Source organism: Wyeomyia smithii, chromosome 3, assembly GCF_029784165.1.
Source record: "Wyeomyia smithii strain HCP4-BCI-WySm-NY-G18 chromosome 3, ASM2978416v1, whole genome shotgun sequence".
Lineage (NCBI taxonomy): Eukaryota > Metazoa > Arthropoda > Insecta > Diptera > Culicidae > Wyeomyia > Wyeomyia smithii.
Genome location: NC_073696.1, coordinates 86464243 through 86486324, shown reverse-complemented (window position 1 = coordinate 86486324; position 22082 = coordinate 86464243). Strand labels below are relative to the sequence as shown.

The following is a 22082-nucleotide window of genomic DNA, read 5'->3' as shown; positions in this document are numbered from 1 at the left end:
GACTGACTGATTAAAGCAAAAGATGGCGGGTTGCTGAGGACTGCTGCTGAGCTTTTATTTGTTGCTCAAATGAATGCTCATAGTGAACACAAGAAAGATACAGCCAGGCTTCCCCCGGAAGCCATGCAATCACCCCAACAGGAGCAAAACTCACCAAACTGGTTGATCAGATCCGATTGTATCGTTAGTACACAATATATGAAGAAAGAAACGCAAGATATGCTCTCGTGAAAACTGTGTCAGAAAATTGCAAAAACAGACATAACTTTTCCAAACTAAGAGATGGCGATACAATTTCTTCTACAGAACTGTGAAAATTTATCTCAGTTTTAGCTTTGTAGAACACTTGAACAATGGAAAAGTTAAATAAAAAAGATATCACGCAAAAAAATTGGGTAGAGGGGGGTTTGGGGCTTTATACCTTATACCTTATAACTTTGTCAGATTACGATATAGAATTTTTTGATATTCTACAACCTTGCTCGAAATACTTAGTTCTAGAAATAAATTACTTAATTCTTCTGAATTTCTTTAACAAAAAATGTAACCATCCAAATAAAGTACTTACAGAACTGAGAAACTTTCTAGAAAACATCGAAACGCTAAAACTATGCGTTTCGTAACAAACACCGATGTCCCACTATATTTGATTGCGTCCCACTGTACGCCGGTAAAAAAATTATCCGCTTTTTGCTGCATTTACGGAAGAAGTAAAAAAGATGTTCAAACCATTTAAAACCAAACATGCGAATTTATTTTTCTTATTAGGGGGTGTTTGATGGATTTTGTAAAACCGATTAAGCGTTTTTCATAGACAAACTTTCTATGATTACTTATCACACTTAACACCTTTAATATAAATTATTATAATCAAATATGCTAATAGATTGCTTGTTTCAAATAACTTGACTTGAAATATGACAACATTATCTTAGTGAAATGAATAAATCGTTTACATTCCGACCAGAAAAGCATGAATATCCGGTTTCTACAGGGTGCGCACAGTATTTCTGAACTAAATAACACTGTGCTACAGCGTTTAAGAACTTCTAAAAAGTTCAAACCAATTTCACAAAATCACCCATATTTGAATCGTTTTCGAATATACTTTCAAAATCCCAGTGGATTTGTAGAGTTTTTCCTACAAAAATAAGTCGCAAATTTCATGTTAAGTCGACAAATTGCGTGAGAAAGTATAAAAAATAAGATTTCAACTCAAATAACTTAATGTTTGTTCATGAAATTAGTACAAACTTGCATATATTTAGAAAGCTCTATTTTTTCCCTTTCCAAAACTACTAAAGCATTGAAAATCGGTTTAGAATTGGCCAAGTTGAAAAAAATGTATGCGCTGAGGTTTACGATATTCTGACCATAACATCAATTTTTTTATATGTTTGGAAAATTTCTAGTATGAGCGAATGTTACACTCAATAAGATCTATAACCTACACTAGATCACTTCAGAAGTGCTTGCATTTTTTTTTTCATCTGTAACACAGTGTTATTATACTACCGAAATAATTTTCAAAAGATAATTCTTTGATAAACGTCATATCGATTGTTTTTTTTTTCAAACAATTTGGTATTTTACAACGATTTCATTCAAAAAAGTTGCCCGTTTTCTTGACGACTGTGGCTTTTCGCTTCTAACCACTGCTACAATGTTGTTTTAACATCTCATTGAAGTCATCATCTTTTATTTTGGACTTGCGTGGAGCGATTGTTGTGTCAGGAGCTCTATTGATACCCCATTCAACGACTACGCACAGGAAATAGTCCAGTGGATGAAGGTTAGAACTTCTAGGCAACAAAACTTCCTGCTTCAAAAACTCAGGAATAATTTTTGGGACATTTTTGTGTTTCCTTAGCATCTTTCAACTTGAAATATTGTTGATCTCGACAAGTTTACAAGATGAACAATTTTATTGACATTTGTCCCGCAACGGAGAAAATCAACAACGGAGGAAAGATTCAATTCTGCCATTAGCTCATTTTTATGCAGTATTGCTAAATACAACGGTTTAAAAATTATTCCAGTTTGAAGATTCTATCTACAAATCCCACACGCAAAAGTTCAAACCCTTATCAACCAATATGTCCCCTCAAAACGCACGATGATTGCTCTGACTTCGCATATAAAATGTGTGAAATGCGTAACACAATTTCGTTTACAATTTTCGTTACACTTAGTGAAGCTCTGTTGCCTCAGCAGCAGAAAAAGTATTCTGAGAAGACAGTAAATAGGTTGTACTTTTGGAATGCCTGGTCAGAACCTGTTGTGATGCCTGTTCATTAGACAGATTTGTTTACAGGAGAGGACAATTGCGGAGCTAGTGTTAGAATCTTACTGTCACTAATAGTCTCTACTTAACTGATATTGAGACATACGAGGACGGACATGTTAGACTAGCATCGTATCTTGAGAACAATTTAATCCATATTTGGTATGTTGCCTTTGTCTTCTATGTCTTTAACGTTCTGTGGTGGTGTAACGGAAACGTATCTGATCGGAGATTAGAAGTTGTGGGTTCGAGTCCCACCTGCTGAACTATATTTTTCGTAGTTTCTACTATCATATTTTTCAGTTAATTTAGTTTTCTATCTTCATCGCTACATTTTCTCCTTAACCAATACTTAAAAATAACATGACTTTGCTTAGAGTCAAGAAAAAAAATTATTTGTGTTCAAATAAAGAAATAAACCGAATGTGATATGACAAGGAATACTTAATTGTGATTGTTTAAAAACTTGGTAATATTAGAACATATTCTTGGTAGCAATGCTGCCTGATTTTGGTTATTTTTAGACTACCATATCCGATTTACTCATAATATCAATCATTTTAGAACTATCTACATTACCGTATTAAGTCCAAATACCGGTATCGTACCGTACCGTACTCACGGTGCTCCGAACACCGTTATTATAAAAAAATACGCCCTCGAAACTGTTAATGCCAGTTAGTTTGTATTACTATCCTGCACTTCTGAGCCAAATTTGAAAATCATCCCTGGAGTAATTTTTGAGTTACGCCCTTTTAAAGTTTTAGAGAGGATTACTCAGGCAAAAAAACTTGAATTACTCTTTCAAAATAAACGCTAATCATAGTAGGTATAGTTTTGCAGACAACACATGCCCATTGACGCCTCCTTAGAAGACTTAAACTGTATTAGAACCATCGGAAATTTTTTCTAGTCAGAAGTCAGACCCCGGGTAAAATGGAAAATTTTCAACCAAAACCCAAAAAACATCATTTGGTACCTTAGTTCACAGCTTCTACAACAATGGTTCAATCCGAACATGGTTCAATTATACAAAAAATGACCCGAAAATACTGTTCACGTTAGATGGTGTTTCGAAAAATTATTATAATAACAAATATTTTTCATATACTACACTTATGTTTATGTTTAAAGTACATCTATCAACATTATTTGCTATACATACGTGGATATATAAGGAAAAGTTTTGAGCTCTGTTTATACTAAATCTCCTACCTCTTCCTTCTCTTTTGTATCCAATGACTACGCGCAAAAATCTGATTTGTATTACTTCATGGACTAATTATGTTTTTTGTCTCTTGACTTACATTTTATGAGCGCTACATCCAATTTATGGTCGTCATAATCGCCCTGCTAGATAACAATTGAGCGTCTAGTGGAAAGATTTTAATCCACTCGTTGTTGGATCGTGTATCTTTCCATTATGAAATGGCATACCTACTGAAAAGAAATGTAAAAAAGCAGGAAAAAATACGGCATCGTTTGCTGTCCCTATCTGTCTACTGTTGTAGCACTCTTGTCGCAAAACCCTTCATAAAACAAATAGTTATGATTATAACAGTTAGTCGAGACATCATCTAACGTGGAAAATTTTTAAAGTTTTTTTTTCTGTATAGTTGAATCATATTTGGATTAAACCATTTTTGTTCTAGATATAAGGTTTCCATTAGTCTAGTTATTAAATTCTGGTAGATTGAGGAGTCAAATAATGTTTACTGTTGTTTGATCCGGACAATTTTCCAGTGGTGCTAATATAGTTTAAATCTTCTCAATAGTTCGTCAATGGACATGTGTTGCCTGCAAATCATACCAACCATGATTTAAGTTTGTTTTGGAAAAGTAACTCAATTTTGTTTTGTATGATAAATCCCCCCTAAAACTTTGAAAGGGCGTAACTCAAAAATTATTCCCAGAAAGATTTTTAAAATCGGCTCAGAAGTGTAGGATGGTGAAAAAAAATAAACTGGCATCAACAGTTTTGATGTCGTATTTTTTTTAATAACGGTATTTGGAACACCGTGGTACCGATACCGTACAAATTGCTTACTGACACGAAGGCATAAGAATTATTCAACAATAATTTTCTTACCGCTTCTTAAAAGTGTTTCGAAGCCGGAGCATTAGACGACGCAGTTTCGCCGCTTTGCTCAATAATTGACAAAAGCACTCAACTAACACTAACTGAAAATTTACCACCACTGATGCATTACTTGCTGACAAGTTTGGTGTGTTTGCGACAGGTGTTATTTAAGTTGTGTTTCGCTTTACCTTTTGCATTTTTCCATAAAAACTTGTAAAAACGGAAGTTTGTGGTTTGTTTTAAATTTGTTAACTTTTTTTGTTCAAGACCAACTGTGTTAATTAGCTTTCCGCAAAAATTAGGTCCTCCGTGTTGAATATTCGAATTATGCATAAAATGGTTGGCTATTCCCGGACACCTTTATGATGGCTTTTCAGCTCATCTCATTTTTAAAACGTTCCATGGAGCTTTAAAAAATTGAAAATATGAAAGTACATCTACCCTGAATATGGCAGGTCATTTTCGGTACACCCTTGCAGAAAAAATAGTTCAAAGTTACACCAATCAATTTTTCAGGGTTCTCGAACTTCATAAATTTCTTAGCAGAGAGTAATATTCAATGAAGCTAAGCGAATATTGATTGGAACTTTTCTTGAATTCGTGAAAATCTAGATGATTATAGGTAAAAAAAACGAAAATTCATAGTAATCCATATTAACAGTAACAACTTCTTGTTCTGTAGTAACAACTATTTGTTCACTATATCGATCATAAAATATACCATGGAATAATTTCATATGCAACCCCATCATGCTGCTTTGGTTTGTTTCATTATCAAATTCCATAATCCACATTAACGGTGATTGCATATTTGCGACGTTCATATTTTAATACATACATAGCACATAACTTCACTCGGTTTTAAGCTGATAGATGAAAAGGATAAAAAATTACTATTTATAATTGGAACTAAAATTTCAACTTTGTTTATTGTGGATCTAAATTGAAGTCATTATTTATTTTCACTTGTTTTGTTTGTGCCTAATATTCGAATATTTTATATTTTCTTATATCCCAAACAAAATAAAAAGCATTTGGTGGGGAAAAATGTTGTACTGAATTCGCTAATCGTTGCTCAACTATCGATGTCTTAAATCCAGTCCACCCAAAAAAAAAACAAATTAGCGAACAGTACGACTTACTGGACAAACATTGCCATTAGCTCTGCAATATAATGAGGCTTACGAAAAAGAAAAACACAACCGATAATAGCTCTCGACAAGCGCACAAACCCACGATAATCTGTCAAGATAAATTGATGGGAAGTTCCCGCCCAGCGAAACAGCAGGAATCGTTGCTGCACCCATTCATACTTGTTTCAACCTATCCATCTATACGGCTTTCCACGATCGTTGCAATCGAAGGTTACCGGAGACAGGCCGTCGTCGAGAGCTCGAGCAGTCCAACCGGTGGCGCTGTTCACCCTAATCCACCGGACTCTCGTACGCCCAATAAGCGCAGATCTTGTTTTCAGATGGTAGTATGCCTATGCTCTCGCTTCGCTGATATATATCTTGTATGCCGGGCACACACAACACAGACGCCCTCCCTGTTGTGGCGCGGATCCCGACCTACCAAACAGCAGACAGCGTTTGACCTACTCGTGATTGAATCGACAGATCGATCGCAACTTGATTTTTTGCCGAGCACCGAACTTTAAAGATCACTCCATTTCTCGCTTCATTCATTGAAGGGCCCCCCCCAAAAAAAGAACTGAGAAACACAAAAGAAACAACACTAATGACATCAACACCACACTACTGTGATCGCTGAAAATCGCCGCTCACAGCTGGGCACCCCGTCGGGTCGCAGCGACAAATCACAGATGACCGCAAACTTCGTCGCTCACCTTCATCGATATTCACGCGGCAGCTTTTTTTTCGTTACTTAATTTGATCAATTTTAACTTTTTCTAATTAAACGGGGCACATTTACCGACCTCTTCGAAAGGCGACGGGAAAGATAATCTGAGGCTTCGTAAATTATATACGAGACGCATTTATTTTAAACTCGCGTATAAGTCTGGACACGGGGCCACAATCACGCCAACAGGACCGACGATCAAACGGTTTACGAGTGTCTAAACGGTCGCGCGCTGGCAGACTCGAAGAACTGCACGTACGATCACATATAATTAAGGAGTGCTAATTTTTCGAGATTATTATTTTTCCATTGAGTTGGGGCAAATGGATATTGCTGCTTCCATTCTGTTGGAAGCTTTTAACCTTTGTCCGACCGGCCGTCTGAAGTATGCTTCAAACGAAATGCTGTTCAACTTGTTTCCTCTGTTTACAAACACTTTCATTTTTTTCCAATCAACTCCACTCGAGCAAGATGACCACTCAAAACACCGCGAGAGAGCGAAAAAAACTTCCCTTCAACTGTTTTTTACAGGTGGGTTGATTTTTTGATGAGGGAAAAGTACATTTAATTATCAAGGCTGCTATCACTAGTGACAAGAGGTGACAGCCAACAGCGATTTGTGACGATAATTGCTTATCTTGTTTCATGGGTTTAGTTCAGCATAACATGGTTTTCTCGCATACAAACACGAACGCACAATTCTGACGGTATACTTGCTGATCCTGATTTTCACCGTCAAGTAACACCCTCACCTCTGGTGGATGAATGGTAGCTCTTTTTGACAATGAAAAAGAGCTCATGACAATTTCCAGAACACAATTTGCCAGCAGCGGAACGACCGTATTTCCCTCAGAACAGGTTCCGGCGAAGAACCAGCCGAAAACGCGCGCGAACTCAGTGCCCTCTATGAGCAAACTGTGGCCACCGAACGAAAGGGGCTGCCAGTGGACCGACCGTCGCGATACTGAGACTGAATTTTACACGATTGAAATGAATTATCGAATTCAGCCGGGTGAGCGCGCGGTGCGGCAGCCAGCGGTAAACTCGGGTCTCGGTCTGGCCGAGGCTGCAAGATTGAACTACTTTTCTAGTGAACCACTTCTCGTCATCGTCGTCGTCGTCATCATCGTCACAGTCGGTATCAACGGAGAAGCTGTGCATTTTGTTGTTGTTTTCAGTTGCCTGATGTTGTCGTTGGGGGTTTTCGCAAAATCCTAACCGTTTGGCCCGTCAGCTGGCCGGTCGTCGTCCTCTTCGCCTTCGCCAGCGTCTGCTTCGTCCATGCCAGGGGATCCAAAGGAGCTCTCTTTCGCGGAGCTTCTGAGCCCGATCAATCTCTCGCTCGCGCACTCTCTCTCTCACACAATCAATCTCCCAAAGAGCATATTTTATGCTTACTAACCAGCATAGAAATGTGTAGTTTTATAGTAAGTAGAACTATAATTGGGGGCCGTTTGTTTATCGTCGCTTACCTCTGCCCGTAGATTTCGTTTTCATGTGGAATGCTTTGCCAGCGGATAGTTGATAATGCATATTATACCTTCAGCGTAAAAAACGATGGGAGAGCTCACAATCCGTAAAGGGGAAATCAGGTAATACATATTCTCACTGCGCATTTGAAGTACATGTGCGTAGAGAAAGGTTGTATACGTGTTTTTTATCATAGATAGAAAAATCGAATTCAAAAATGTTGGTTTAGGTAATAGAACAGAATAATGTAAAAAAGTAGAAGGTTATATCTGACACACAACCGCATTATTGACGTAGGACTACTCCGAGTAATCGTTCATTGACACACAACACAGTGAGCAAGAGGAAAGAAAACTAGAATTACCACATCTTTGATTTTTACATGCTCAAATCATTGATTTTAATTTCTTCACAGCTCTATTCTCATTAGGTTTCATTGCAACGACATATCCAGCACAAAGCTTCTCCCTACCCTCACCCAGCGAATGACAATACTGGCTCGTTCTTGTCTTGTTAAAAATAATAACAGGTTCGTTTTGCTTCAGAAACGGTGCGCCAGCTTGTTTCAACCGGCAGCAATACTGTTGTAATGTTAGACCAAAATCGAATTCCAAGGCGGTCGCAGCATTTCTGTTTGCAGTTAGCGGACTCCCGATGTTCCTGTTTGCACAACTTTAACACGCAGTTCACAAACAGTCTTTTTCAAGACTTTTATTAAATTTATAAAGAAAGTTAATTAAATTTTACTCAACGATGGGAATTTCGAGCCCAGTGAATGGACAGTGAATAATAACAGGTTCGTTTTGCTTCAGAAACGGTGCGCTAGCTTGTTTCAACCGGCAGCAATACTGTTGTAATGTAAGATCAAAATCGAATTTCATGGCTATTAGTGTTTTAAAATCGTTTCTGCGGGTTCTGACGAGCAGTGGCAAGCCGTCATAAATCAAAACTTAAATTGAATTCATTTGTCCCGCCGCAGATTGCTTGAGATAATTTCTCATTGCGTGTGATTGCGGGAACATATGCAGCTAAGGAAATGAAAGAAAAATTAAACCGGGCGGAGCTTATCAGTTGCCAGTGTGCGAGTATAAAAGGAAAAGAACCGTCCGCGCGTTCAGTCATTTCGCATTTTGAGCTAGACCTGTGCGCGTCGCGGTCGCAGCATTTCTGTTTGGAGCTAGTGGAACGCTGGATGTTCCTGTTCGGATTAGACAACGAACTCTAATCATTTGACTGATTCTAGCGCTAACACTGGAGACGGAGAAAAATAGTTGTGATGAAAGTGATGGGCTGTCGAAAGGCTACTCTGCCGTTCCAATCATAGTAGTCCCATGTTCTACACAAAACTTATGCACGCTGGGACAACTATGCTTGGAAGGGCAGTACTTGTAGTAAACAAATTTGCTGCAGCGAAGGTATCTGCCGAAGCCCAGCACACAACTTTATCAAGCAGTTCAGAAACAGTCTTTTTCAAGACTTTTGAAAAATGTATAAGAATAGTTATTTCAATTTCATCCAACCAAGGATATTCATACTTTTTCGAAGCTGTATTTTAAATGGAATAGTTGTTTAAAATGTCCGAAAGCGTAACAAAAAATCAATCACGACGTGGCATTTCAAGAATCAATTTTACGTTTACATGCGCCATGGTTTGTGTCTACTCATGAAGTCTGTGCCAGGCATGCGCGCACGTGATTGGTTCATTGTAGGGGAAATTCGATCTTGAAAGTTTTCACTAATTTTCACTGTTGAACACTTAAGTAATAATGATCACTGAAGTATCACAAAAATGTCCATCATTTTATCAATCCAACGACATATTGATCATTGTAATCCATCATGTGGTTACACAAGTATTACCGTTTGAAATCTTTCATTCCGGCGTTACACCTTGGTTTTTAGTTTTCTCAGAATGTATCTCAATATAGTGCGGTTAGACGTAGTCCTACGTCAAAAAACTAAGATTTTTTGATTACGTGTCGTGATGTATAATGATTGTTCATACAACTTACACATTGCGAGCAATCTACTACAGGAATTGCGTAAAATTGAGTAAGTTTTTAGGAATCTGGGGTTGAAATGATCTGCATTTTGTAAATCCTATTTCAAAAGAAAGGTTTTGGTGTATCTTGTAGGAAATCTATATCATTCTGGGTTCTAAAACATGATTGAATTTCGAATGAAGTAGTAGATTTGACGTTATTACTTGTTTAAAGAAAAGAAAAATAGCAAATTACGAGCTCTCAATAATTTGCTTTCTGGGAATAAATTCATGTTTTGTATTAAAAATATTATATGTCTGTTTTCAATTTTTATTCCGCAATTTTGTCTTTACCATCCCTTCTGGCATATTTGTTACCATTTGAGTAACTTCCGGCATGTTTGGGACATGTTCGAATTAAGTGAAAATAATCAATATCCAATTAATGTATTTTGCTTCTCAAGATTTTACCCCTTTTCGCCTCAGAAATAACTTCTGGTTACGCCTCTGCATCATACAAGTAAATAAAGAATAGAAATTTTTATTTTATGTTCGTTAATTGCAAAATTTCAGTATTTTTGTGTGACTCGATTATCCGGAATGAAACAGTTTTTGATGTTCCGGATAATCGAGTCCGACCTGTATTAGGGTGCCAGCCAAAATGGTCATCACGAATTTCAAAAAACAAAAACTCTATACAAAATGTTCACCTCCTCGAAATACTACAAGGTATACAGCCCTAGGTATACAGCCCTATCGTTGCTCAATGTCGCGTACCTCTAACAGCTACACTCCACTCGCTATTGTGTGATAAACTAGACTGAAGCTGAATTTTCTACACGCAGTCTCTTGTATCGAGATTTTTGCTATTAGAGCCACGCAGTTTCAAAAAACAAACGGAATAAAACACTTTGTTGAGTCAAAACATGTAGGCAGTGAAATTTATTCCGTCCATGTTATTGTTATCCGTGCTCGGGAAGCAAGCCTATAGCGAGGGAAATGTATGGGAAAGCTTGACCTTGGAAATTTTCACCTTATTGAAAACTGAAAAATCACCCAAAGGGGGGGGGGGATTGTACGTGAAATTTCAGTTTTCGAATTTTTTTTTTGATGCCAAATGACTTAAAAGCGCATGAAACGCCGAGAATTGGTGTCATGAAATTTTTTTTTTGCAAAAATCGGCGGAGTTCAAAATGTTTAGAATTTATCTTTTGAAATTGATCACTAGTCTCTCGAAATAGCCTGTATAATGATCAGTGCTGATAAAAGTCATTTTCCTCAGCAAAATTCTTCGAAAATTACAGCCAATCATTTCAAATTTTCACTTCCAATGATCGCAGCACTCTTTTAGATACACTAGATTTTCGTCCTAGTAATGTGCTGTTATACTCAGATGAAATAGATCGCGCGCATCCTTCACGGTTACGGAATAAAATTTAACGACAAATCCAACCAAATGATCTTCACTTCAAAGCGAAAAAGAAAAACGAACAGTCCAATCAACCAAAATGAACCTCACTTTATTGTTTTAGAAGTTTTTTGCAGTTTTTTTTTAATCAGATTTTGAAAAATATTAGCTCTTTTGAATAATTAATTGTTAATTTTTATTCTAATTTTTTATTTTTAAATAAATAATTTTTTTAAGTGGAATTTTTTTGGAAAGACATAATGATTTTCTACAATTTTGCCGAAGACACTATGCCAATCAAACAAACCGTTTCGACTAGGCATATTTCTACTTTCCAATAGAGCACTCTATGGGGAATTAAGAATATTTTTCACAGTCAAAACGGTTTATTTAATTGGCATAGTGTATCTGCCAAAGTTGTGAATAATAACTTTGTTCTTCCAAAAGAAATGTACTCTATGAAAACAAAAATAAATTTAAAAAAATATAACTTTTTTTTCTGATTTCTCCATGACCGGTTTCGTTGTTCAGGTAATATTTCGTATTTTTCATGAAAAAAACCAGTTTTTATTAAATGGGCTGTTTTGGAAAATTAATTTTAAACTTTCTTTTAATTTTTTTTCAAAAAAATAATAATTTGTTTTTAGAGTGTATATTTTTTTTGAAAGACACTACTATTATCTACAACTTTGCCGAAGACGTCACACCGCTCAAACGAACTGTGTTGGCTCTAAAAATATTTGTAATCATCAATACCTATCCGAAATAGTATTTTTCGAAATGAGTTGTGTTTGAAAAAATTAAACCAATAGCAAAAAATGGCATCTTTTGCCTATAAATTTGCCTATTCTGATGATGTAAACTTGATTGAAAATGTATGGTCGAACTGTCAAAACGACGCAAACCCAGAAACAACGAGTCAATTGTGTTGCGTATCTGATTGATATCCTTATACTCTCATTATCACGGAATAACATCGATACAGTCCCTTGTCCGATTATATAAGCCAGAGCACTGTGTGTTCGATCAAGTGCTGGCAAAGGACATCATTGTGGTAAATAACACGAATAAATTATCTGGTACAACATTCGAAAGAACAAGTACAAGTGTCCTAGAGAGTAGATTTTCAAACAAAATTTGAAAAAACATATTCCATCAGTTTCCACCGTTTCATGTACTTTTAAGACACTTGGATTCGAAAACATTTATCAAATATTCAAATTCCATGTACCCCCCGTGTGTGATTTTGAAAATGACATGAAAGCATTCAACATTTTCCGCGGAACATAATCTTTATTTTGGTTGAGATAATTTTTTTTTTGCATAGAGTAGTTTTTTGAAACATTTTGTAAATTTGTTTTATAATATCTTGCCATTTTACATGTTTTTTTTCCAATTCAACATTGCCACCCTAACGACAATGATATAACAAATATTACGTTTTCAGGAATTTTTCTGTTTGTATTCAGTGAAAAGTGATTTTTTTCCTTTTATATTCAATTTTACACAATATTAGGAACCACCCTATGTCGAATATATTAACCACCCTAATGAAACATAATGCATTGATGCTAGTTATAGTGTATATCATTATACAGGCTATTTCGAGAGACTAGCGATCAATTTCATTGAAATAAATTCTAAATGTTTAAACTCAGCCTTCCACAATTGAAAAAAACGACTAAGTCCCAGAGAGTCGATTTTTACAAAAAAAAATTTCAGATGACACCAATTCTCGACGTTTCATTCGTGTTTAAGTCATTTGGCATCAAGAAAAAATTACGAAAACCGAAATTTCACGTATCCAAACCCCCCCCCCCCCCCCGATTTTTCGGTTTTCTAAAATTTATGTTTATGAATTTACAAGTTACAGTACTGAGAAGCGACTATCCTCCGAGTTTTTTGAATATGGAAATATATGAGTTTCAAGTTTTGGTCAAACACTAAGAAAACGATATCCGAGACCAAGGCCAAACGGGATAAGTATTTCCCGGACTCTGCACCGTCGATTGGATCCATTCATAAGTGGTTTACCGAGTTTCGTTGTGGCCGTACGAGAGCAGTTGATGCTGAACGATCTGGGTGCCCAAAAGAGGTTACTAAACCTGAAAACGTCCGAAATAAACCATGATATGTTGTTGAATGATCCCAAAGTGAAATTGAGAAAGGTAGCTAATGGTGTAGGCATGTTATTGGAGCGCGTGGGAAATATCGTGCGTTCAGTTTCGGGCATGAAGAAGCTCTGTGCGTGAGAGATGCCGCGTTTTCTTACAGTGGACCAAAAACGAATTCGTGTAACGACTTACCAACAGAATTTGGCATCATTTCTGCGTAAGCCGACCGAGTTTTTGCGCCGATTCATAATCACGGATGAAACCTGCATCCATTACTAAACTCCTGAGTCAACGCAACAGGCAAAATAGTGAATTTTACCGGGCCAAAGTGCTCCGAAGCGTCTGAAAACTCAACAATGGGTCGGAAAGGTTATGGCCTCCGTATTGTGGGATGCACAGGGCACAATATCCGTGAACTATCTTGAAAAAGGTAAAACCATAACCGGAGCATACTATTTATCATTATTGGACCGATTGAAAATCGAAACCGCCGAAAACGATCGGGTTTGAAGAAGAAAAAACTGCTTTATCATTACGAAAATGCGCCTGTTCATTCATGCTTAGTTGCAAAGTTGCATGAATTGGTTCTTCAGCCACCGTATTCACCAGACCCAGCGACTATTACTTGTTGTCTAACCTGAAGAGATGGCTCACCGGTGCGTTTTTACTCAAATGAAAAGCTCATAGCTGAAACTGAGGCTCATTTTGGAAATCTTCTTATCGAGTACTTTTCGGACGGTAGCGAAAAGTTAGAAAATCGTTGGACTCGCTGTAGCGGCCTAAAAAAAAGAGTGTGTTGAGAAATAAAACCGAATATTGGTAAAAATTGTGTAGTTATATTCGGTGTGCAACTAAGTTCAAATAAAAATTCAGATTTTATTGGAAAAATAATCATCTATAAATCATTCAATATATTGTCCATCGCTAGGTGTTACTTTGTCCCACCTTTCAGTCAGAGCTCGAAAAGCGATACAATAAAAGTGCTCGTCATTTGAAGCTATCCACTGATCGTGCCATTTTTCGATATTGTCAGGTGAGCAGAGCTGCTTAACTATCAGCAGATTCTGTGCTATCGAACGGAATCAATAATAATCAGATAGTGCAATATCTGGGGAACGGCAGCCGATTTTGGCGTTTCTATGTACATTTTCAATGTTCTGGCAGTGTGATGCCGAGCGTTGTCGTGCTGTAAAATCACTTTTTCGAGCCTCTGCTCGTAATCACATCAATTAAAGTCGATCGTTTCCAGTGACAATTTTACTCGATTACAAAACCACCCTTTTGCACTTTTTATTTTTGTAGGACTATTTTTGAATATTGTACATGGTTTAGTTCAGCATCGCATTCAGTTATTTGACTAACAAAGCCCATTATACAACGTAAAACAAACGCATTTTGCTTATAATTCTGAGTTGGAACCCATCAAATACATATAAAAATTTTCAGCCAGGAACTGCAAAGCGGGATTCATGACAAAAATTTACGTTAAAAAAGAACCTTCATATCTTTTCAAGGGGCTGACATATTGGCATTTTTAAGCACCGGTTTGCAATCAAGGTTTCAATACTCGACAGAATTATTTTTAATATTTGTGTTGGAGGGTTTTATCTAAAAGTTTTGAACCAAATTCACTTATTTGCGGTATTCAATGGGCTCTGTGAGTCAAATAATTGAATGTGATGCTAAACTTTACCATGCAGCATATTCAAAAATAACCCCACAAAAAATAAAAAATATGAGATTAAATGTGGGAATCTACCAGAATCGAAAAAAAAAATCAAAAACTGGTTTTTACCTTAAAAACTATTTTTTTTTCATAAATCACGTTCGAGCAACGTTAAAACAGTTTTTTAGAAAGTTGAATTGTTCTACAAAAATACTATAAATAACATTATTCCTCAATTTAGGGTTGAGCACCTTGACTTTTGCAACATCGTTTTTTTTGGGACACCCTAATGACCAGGCTGTCCTCATGACTTTCGATTTTCTGTTTTAAGACTTTTGTAATGGATCCACTTTCCTATTTGCCGCTGGAGCAGTTGCTCATAAAAGGAAAAACGATAATCAACGTCCCTTAGCTTTAAATAATAAGGAACCCAATTTCTTGTTTTTAGATTATTCCCATAGCATGCATCCACTAGGAAATAGCTTGGTTGGTAACTTCTAATACCGAAGCAAACTGTCTAAACTACAATTGAATCCCTCAAGAACGACATTCTTTATAGCGACAAATTTCGCTATAGCAACATTCTCAAACGCCTCTCAGTTTTATACTAATATTCTTCGTTTTATTGCGATATTTTGCTGTCACGATCTTCCTCTATAACCGCATGCCAAAACTCATACTTGTCATTCTTTATTGCGACAATAGTACAGTCGAATCTCTCTATAACGACATTGCTATTGGCAGAGCTGCATGCCACCACGGGTCGGCGCGTGGCGACCGCCGAGGTCACGTTATATGAGGGCGACCGCTGACAGTACCTAACAGCCCCGGACCAGCAGCGGGAGATTGCCTAGGGGTGGTGAGGGTCGGACACTGGGCCGTCGACTCCTCGTAAATGCCACAATTACCCGGAAGCATCTCTGACGGAGCGAGTAGTGCCGCTCCCATCAACCAAATGCACTCCCTCGCCCATTGGGGCCGACACCAGAAAGGTCCCAATTATGGCAACTGGCAGCGAACGAAACGGATTCGAGTCGAATACGATAAGGAACCATGACCAAGGGCTGGCACCTGCATCGAGCTCCCTTAGTAAAGTCGCGTGACAGCGGCTTGAAACGGCGAGATGGTACCCGGTGCAGGGGTCTTCGTCCCGTAAAACCTGGCAGGCCTTCCAGTACGTTCCGCGTCCATTGCCTGGTGGGAATCAGGCAGAGAAGGATCAGATGGGGGGGAACTAGTCCTAGGACAAGATGCTTCTCTTCTGACTTGCGCGGGCGGGGGCGTCATAGTGCTCATAAGGTGCTATGGCGACCCCCCTTACCCAGGGCCTCACTGCTTCGGCATAGATTACCATGGGACCATACAAGCGACTTCTCATTTATGGACAAGGATAGCGGCTGGAAGGGGGACCCAATTAACAAAAATGAGCCAAACCGAAAACCAAAAAAGTGGAAGAGGTTGTTTATAACCTGGCAATCAGGCTGGCGATAAAAACGGCCCCCGGGCTGTTTCGAGTAGTCATGCAGAGGTGCCTGGATGACTGCCTCTTTCCGGATAGGTGGAAGCGGCAGAAATTGGTCCTACTGCCAAAGGCTGGGAAACCACCAGATGACCCATCGGCATATAGGCCTATCTGCCTGCTGGACACGACGGGCAAGGTACTTGAGAGGATTATCCTAAACAGACTCGTGAGGTACACAGAGGGTGTAAACGGTCTGGCAAGCAACCAGTTCGGCTTCCGGAATGGCAGGTCCACGCTGGATGCCATCGCCTCCGTCACCAAGACGGCGGAGATAGCACTCCAGCGCAAGAGAAGGGGAATACGCCATTGCGCAATCGTCACGCTTGACGTGAAGAATGCGTTCAATAGCGCCAGTTGGGACTCCATAGCGCTCGCGCTCAGGAGCATCCACGTACCGGTGTCGCTGTACAAGATTCTGGAAAACTACTTCCAGAATCGAGTACTGGTTTACAACACAGAGGAGGGTCAGAAGTGCGTCCCAATCACCGCCGGGGTTCCGCAAGGTTCAATCCTGGGTCCGGTGTTGTGGAACGTAAGGCTGTGCGAGATTTCGAATGATTTCGTATAATTTCGCAAAACTCGAAATTTCCCGAAGTTTCGCGAAATTTCGGTTTCGCGAAATTGCCGAAAAATTTCGTTGAATTTCGATGAATTCCGCCTAAAATTTCGCGAAATTAAACTTCCAATTTCGACGATTACGAAATTTCGGACAAAATTTCCGATGCACATTATTACATTATTTTGGTTTGTGCTCATTGTGACTAAAAATAAATTGAATATATCTCAACAGATATCTGGTTTACTAATAAAAGTCAGACATAGAAGAATAAACTCTCAGCCGGTAATTTTTGTTTTTAAAGACAAAACCGTAACATCATGCGGGAAGTTTTTTTTTCACGCAGAGCATAAAATTCATGTCAACACTGAAGTCATATTCAAGAAATATTAAGCCGTCCAAATGCGCTACAAGGTATCTAGTAATTTGTTTGTAGGAATAAATTTTATGCATCTTTTACGCACATCAAAATGTGGTTATATTTGCAGCGCACAAGGTTAAAGACAACTATCACTTTTTGTCTTTCGCTTAGGAGGGCATGGCAATTTCTGTCAAAACTAAAGCTCTGAAGCTCTATCATACAGGCCAAATGTTCTATGCTACTCGACTTGTAAAAATTTTCAAGCGTTTAAAAGTCATATTCAAGCAGAAAAAGTTGTAATTGCCTGAATTTTTAGTATTGTTTCAAAACACTCTGACTGCTGACTTCAAAGTTAGCATAGGTTTCAAAACTGCCAGGTACCTTATCAAAACTATTTTAAACGTGTTACCAAAAAAGTATACTTTATCAATGAATAAATAAAAAGTACATCGTTGAACACATAACTGAGAAATGTTACTTTTGTTTTTAGGGGACACAAAATTTTACAATGTCAAAAACAAGTTCAGATTCTAACATAAAAGTAATTCTGACTTCGCACTTGGCGAATTTACAAGGTAGAAGAAAAAAAGGTTAGAAAGAACGAGAAATAAGAGAACGAGGATGATTACGAATAACTTAATTGAGTAAAAAGAAAACTATTTGTTTGTTGCATTACAAAATTCCATTCTAACTGTTGATTGTTTGAAAGAAAAATAATTTTTGTTTGTTTCAAACAGGGCCGGATTTAGACGGTGGGGAAAATTTGTTTGTGAGGCCCTCTTTTCTTAAAACATTTAGAGGTAACGTTCTGAAAGGTGACGAGCAAAAAAAAAGGTCACCCCAGGATTAGGGGGGCCCCTTGAATCGGGAGGCCCGAGGCATTCACCCCCTTCGCCCCCTGCCCCCTTAAATCCGGGCCTGATTTCAATGGGGCCGTTATAAAGGGGGAGACGGGGAGGAGGGGGAGGGGTTGTCAAAAGACCACGAAAAATCATGTGGGGGGTGTGGGGGTTATTGAATAGACCACGTAGTCTTTTTTCTGACTTATAATTTATTATTTCCCCTAAGTCAAGACAAAGCTTTCGTAATTTTTTATTTAATAAATTTATTTGGCACGACTTGATAATTAATGAGTGTCACGGAAAGTTTGCGAGTTGTCAGCAATTAACTGTAATCAAATTTTTAAAACATATTTCAAATTTATCCGAAAGAAGAAAATATTTTTTTTGGTTTTAAACAGGCTTTGCCTTATAGGGCATTTACTTCTATAGAATAATAGTTCTATTTGGCAATGCGTCGGGATTTATGACATTTTTCCTGGAAGTATATTTCAATACTCAACGACCGGTAAAAAAATCAACGTCTTGGTCTTAAAACAATATATAAGATCTGGATGTTCGTGAACTGAAGGAAGAAAGAAAGATGTTTATATTTTGTTCGACATTCAAAAAATTTGTAATTAAAGAAAAAAACTAAATTACAAATCCGATACCTGAAAATCACTAAAAGTAAGGTTTCACTTATTATCAAATAATATTTTTCTAGATGATAACTATAAGCGAAAAATTTATCGTATATGATCAAACTGCTTAAACAAATTTTATTTATTTTGATACTCAACAACAAATTGAAAATCAATCTGAATATACTCAAAAGAATTGCGTATTTTAAATAACTTTCAGGTAAGGAAATTATTATATTTGTTAAAGAAAATGAAATATTATTAAAAATTAATGGTTGTTATCTATTTGTTATTTTTGTTTTTGAGAAAATGATATTACTGAAAATTCTATTTACAATTTGCGCAATAACTAATAATCTTAAACCTTCATTTTTTTTAAATAAATTTTTCATACTTTATTGTACATATATTTGCAGAATAATATCACAAAACAAAAGACCACGAAAGACCACGGGGGAGTAGGGGGTATAAAAGGGATCAAAATATGACCACGTAGTTCAGGAATGGTCCCAAATGCATTTTATTATTTTTGGTGTCGCAGAAACTCACAAGGCATATTTTTTTAGGACAAAATTATTTTCTACAACCTTACAAGAGACACTAATAATGCCAGTCAAACAAACTGTTTTAGCTGAAAAAATAATTTTAATTTCCAATTGGGCACTCTGTGGGTAATTAAAATATTTTTATAATCGAAACAGTTTGTTGGATTGGCATAGTGTCTTTGGCAAACTTGTAGATAATAATATTGTCCTTCTAAAAACAAACATGTTGTTAATTTTTTTTTTTAAATCTATAACTGTTTTTTTTTTTATTACTTCATCGCTTCGGTAATTTTTTTTGTAATTTTTATACAAAAAAAATAGGATTTTTGAAAAATAAGCTTTTTATATTAATTTTAATGTTTCTTTTACATTAAAAAATATGAATTTTTTAGTGTTTTTTTATCGGAAAGACAAAGTTACTATCTAAAACTTTTCCAGAGACGTCACACTGATCAAAAAACTTTTGGCTCTGAAAATATTGATAATCACAATAATCCTCCCAAAATAGCATTTTTAATAGCTTCTCAGCCTATAGAAACGTTTATGCAAAGTTTAAGCCAAATCAAAAATGACAAAAAATATTGAAACTGGGACATTTTTAAAAAGTAATCTTAAGTTATATTAAAAAATGTGCAAAAATATTGAAAACTTCAAAGTTTACAGAATAGTTAGCTTAAATTTTGTTTTCCTCGAAATGATAAAGATGTCACTTAGTCTAGTCTGACTAAACGGTGTTAAAAAAAAATCAATAACACTGGTCGACAAAAGTGAAAAAAATGTCCTAAGGTTTACAGCTTTTTAACCATTCCTGTGAATTTTGCTGCTTTTAGAGAATGCAGAATTGCATCAGAAGGCCGCCGAGGAATTGCTTATCGGATTTGTCGCTTTTACGTTTGCATAGGGAAAAACTCTTTGGAAAAGTTATCTTTGCTAGGGACACCAAAACTCACAGGAATGGTTGAAAACCTACCTACCATATCTCATGTTTTCCAGTTCGAGCTCTAAGACAAAACTTGGATTTTGAATGATGAAAGTGTTATGAAAGAAGGATTACTATTTTAAACATAGTTGCATTCAAACCAAAAAAATCAGTTCAGAAGTTTATTAAATTATTATTTACAAAGACATTTCGAGTGTGACCTTTAGATCATTTGTATCTATCGCGCTACTATTACCTGCAATATAATCTGTATAAATGGATATATGCATCAAGATTTTAGTTTTCAACATTTTTGATTTTCTCGTCATTGTCGGTTTATCGATATCTGAATACCTACGTTACTCTTCGTCGACCAGGTAAGCACCTTGCGATCAGGTGCTGAAGGGTACATCGTTAGCGTACGGTCCACCGTTTCAAATCATTGTAATGCCATGTTTCAGAAACATTTATTTTATTTTTCGAAATTTCGCGAAATTTAGAGACCAATTTCGTTTCGTCTCGAGAACTCGAAATCCACCTTGATTTCGTTTCGACTAATTTGGCGAAACCGAAATTAAGGGTTAATTTCGTTTCGTTTCGTTTCGACACCAGGAAAGCCAGTTTCGCACACCCCTAGTGGAACGTCATGTATGACGGGGTGTTGAAACTAAAGTTTCCTGTAGGGGTTGTGATCGTCGGCTTTGCAGACAACATAACGCTAGAGGTTTACGGCGAGTCGATCGAAGAGGTCGTGTTGACGGCTGCGCATTGCATAAGGAAGGTCGAGGACTGGATGCGCTCCAGGAAACTGGAGCTCGCGCACCATAAGACGGAGGTCACGGTTGTGAACAACCGTAAATCAGAGCAACAGGCGGTGGTCAGAGTCGGAGACTGTACCATCACCTCAAAGCGATCCCTGAAGCTCTTGGGGGTTATGGTCGACGACAAGCTCACGTTCGGGAGCCACGTCGACTATGCCTGTAAGAGGGCCTCATCGGCTATTGCAGCACTATCTCGTATGATGTCCAATAGCTCAGCGGTCTATGGCAGCAAGCGAAGACTTCTTGCCAGCGTGGTTTCGTCCATACTTAGGTATGGTGGGCCAGTATGGTCCAGAGCGCTAGGTACTAACAGTCACTGCGGTAAACTGGAAAGTACCTACAGGCTCATGTGCCTGAGAGTTGTGAGTGCGTATCGGACGGTGTCATACGATGCAATCTGTGTCTTGTCCGGCATGATGCCTATCAGCATCGCCATCAAGGAGGACAGAGAGTGTTTCGACCACCGTGACACAAGGGGCATACGAGGCACCAGAAGGTCATACTCGATGCTCCGTTGGCAGAGGGAATGGTCTAACTCCACAAAGGGCAGATGGACGCACCGACTTATACCGGAGATATCCGGCTGGGTCGGGAGGCGACATGGCGAGGTGAACTTTCACCTGACACAGATCCTGTCAGGCCATGGTTGCTTCAGGCAATATCTGCACAGGTTCGGGCACGCGGGGTCCCCCATGTGTCCCGAGTGCGTGGAAGAGGAGGAGACTGCAGAGCATGTCTTCTTCGTATGCCCCCGTTTCGTAAGAGCGAGGAGCAACATGATGGCTGTGAGCGGGCCTGGCACTACTCCGGACAATCTTGTCCGGAGGATGTGCGACGACCCGGACATCTGGAACGCGGCCTGTGCGGCCGCCTCCCAGATTGTCCTGGAGCTACAACGTGTGTGGCGGGTCAATCACCAACACGCCAGTGGTAGCTGACTACCAGTCTCCAGGTAGTTAGCTAGGAGGTTATAAGAGTAAAGAGGGTGCATCACGCACAAAAGCCACTTCCCGACGTAATACTTAATCGT

General features: G+C 38.0%; 1 protein-coding gene across 9 annotated transcripts in view; it reads right to left on the bottom strand.

The window, feature by feature from the left end:
- Nucleotides 1–22082, bottom strand: part of LOC129727122 (dual specificity calcium/calmodulin-dependent 3',5'-cyclic nucleotide phosphodiesterase 1A-like) — a 601383-nt gene that overhangs the window by 324649 nt on the left and 254652 nt on the right. The window contains exon 1 of one of the 9 annotated variants that reach the window (XM_055684607.1): nt 6214–7186. The exons of 5 other annotated variants lie outside the window; for them this stretch is intronic. The gene's annotated coding sequence lies outside the window, so the exon portion shown is untranslated. Of the gene's footprint in view, nt 1–6213; nt 7187–22082 lie in introns of those variants that run through there. 3 more of the 9 variants (XM_055684601.1, XM_055684602.1, XM_055684603.1) reach the window with 3 other exon arrangements.